Raw genomic sequence first — 2,704 nt, forward strand, 5'->3', positions numbered from 1 at the left:
CAGAGCTATAGTTGGCAATCACATAATGAGACGTGAGGAAGAAAGCACACTTTCTTTCAAACTGTGCTTATCTCATTAAAGATGCTTCTAGTAGTCAATAAAATTTTCAGAACATAATTTCAGGGAAGCATAGCATAGCAAAGAATATAAAAGACAGTAGTTCCAATGCCATAGCTATAAAATGCTACATAGAAATTATTGTCTGAGATGTTGTCAAAGAAATACTTAATTTTAAATTAAAGATGACAATGTGTCTGCTTTCTTCAAAGATGATTTAATTTCACGTTACTTGGGTTAAATAATCATAAAACTAAAGGTCAGTTACATTGCTTTCACTTTCTAAAGTAAAGTATTTTCATTCTTTTATTTTTATAGAAAGTTGAACCAATTTAAGAATTAAAGTAGCCCAAGGGGCTTTATTTTCAATTGCTCACTTATAAAAATATCAGTAAATGAAAAATTTCAGTAAAATTTTAACCTAATAACATTGTTACAGATTTCATAAAAGAGTCAGAAATTTATTGAGTCTGCTTCACTATTTCTCATGTTTTGGATGGCTGTAATTAAGTTGATATTTTTTGCAATTTGGGCAGAATTTGAAATTATAATTGTAGCAGAATAAAAACTTGATTTCTTTTTTCAAAAAATTCTCTTCTGCAACTACATAAATGAGCTTCTTAGATTTGATAATTTATACTGTATTAGGGTTAGTGGCATCTTTAAGTAGTTACTCAGTCTTGGAAACTTCCATGTCTGAAAACTCAGGATTGCTAAATAATTTTAGTGTGAGTGTAAATATATATCCGGAACACACACGGAGCTACTAAGAGGAGCTGGAGAATGTCAACAGATTTCCTCAGAAAACCAGATGACCACAAGTAAACACCCCCTCTGAAGCCTTCAGGTGAGCTCACCACATGTGTCAGTTTTCCAGGGGAAGAACCAAAACTCAAGGATGAAAGTTGGTCAAGTTCTCAAAATTAACACATGGAAGAGTCAAGATTCAAATCCAGATCTGTCTGATTTCAAAGTCTGGGTCTGGACCCTTTTATTATTCTAGACAGTGTCTACATGAGACAGAACTTCCAAAATCCTGGGATCTAAGTAAGGAAGACTGTAAGTTCAGATGACTATAAATTCAAAAGATGCAGTTTGACTGAAAACTTCAACACATACCATGACTGGTGGTTTTTCCGAGTTACACTGCCCCTGAGATTATCTTGAACAACTGACATCATGTTATTCCCTCAGACACAAAATTGGTTCATATGTATCTAGCTTTCCTTCCTGGAAGGATTCCCTCTTAATCACAGGGTCTGTTTCTAGAGATTCTACCCAATGCACGTGTGTCAAGGGCCCAAAGTTTACAAACACTTGTTGAGTGAATGCCAGTGGCAGCTTAACAAGCATAGAGTATGACTTGTCCAGTGTTATAATCTGATATACAGTGTACACATTAACCTGTCAGTAGATTAAGGAATTGGGGTGTGATTTATCACAGACTCTGTTTTGTTATCACCAAACCAAGCATATAAATTTATCGTGGTGTTAGCCCTCTTGTGGTTGTTGGAAAGTTTTCCCCACAGGTGGATTTTCTTTCCCAGGCTCAGCAAAACTGTACCCAGGTAAGGGTGGCCCAAGGAGCTTGAGGGACAGAGAGATACTCAGTCTGGCAGGAGTCCAGAGAATTTTGGGAAGTGAAGCAAAAGTGAAGGAGTAGTGAATTGGGTTAAATACTGCTGAAACACGGGGAACAGGGAGGATCCTGGAGATCATAAACACTAGCGAGAGCAGTTTCCAAAACTGCTGACTAGAACAAGAGCACTAAATTTAAGGGCAATTAAGAGAGAATCAAATGAGGAGATGAAAATAGCAAATACAAAATATATTTTGGATAATTCTGATGTAAAGAAACAAAGAGGTTGGGGCACCTGGGTGGCTCAGTGGGTTAAAGCCTCTGCCTTTGTCTCAAATCATGGTCCCAGGGTCCTGGGATCGAGCCCTGCTTTGGGCTCTCTGCTCCTCTCTCTCTGCCTCTCTGCCTACTTGTGACCTCTGTTGGTTAAATAAAAATAAATAAAATCTTAAAAAAAAAAAAAAAAGAAAAAAAGGTTAGCGGAACAGGGATGAGAGTTTACATTGAGGGTTTTTTTTGTTTGTTTGTTTTTAATTGGAAAAGCCTCAAGTGAATTTAAAAGTAATGGGAAAACTTAGTATTTAGGAAACAGAAAATTGCTCATTTAAGGGCTTCAAGAAGGTGGGGGATAATAAAACTATTAGTTATAGACGAGAAAAAGAACAGAGAATTTTATAGGAAATATTAATATGTATACTGGTTTTTTTGTTTGTTTGTTTGGTACCATGACAGTGATAGAACTATTAATAAATGCTTTCTCTTTTCTCTGTGAAATAGGTAATGAAGTCAGAAATAAAGAGTTGGTAGGCGTTGTGGTGAATTGAACACTCAAAGACAATCTGAAATTTGGAGGTGGAAACAGTTGATATATATGCACGGAAGCACAATTGACCAGTAGCCAGAGGTTACTAGACCTTGTGGGGTCCAAAGTTGATGAGCATGAACTAATTATGGATCCAGTCTGATCTTTTCCTGTGTTTTTTCCACCACTCATGCTCAATGCTTAGCTTCAGGCATACACAAAGCAGGATTCTGGTCAAAAGATAATGATCCACCTACGGGGTTCAA

Source organism: Mustela nigripes, chromosome 12 (genome assembly GCF_022355385.1).
Source record: "Mustela nigripes isolate SB6536 chromosome 12, MUSNIG.SB6536, whole genome shotgun sequence".
NCBI lineage: Eukaryota > Metazoa > Chordata > Mammalia > Carnivora > Mustelidae > Mustela > Mustela nigripes.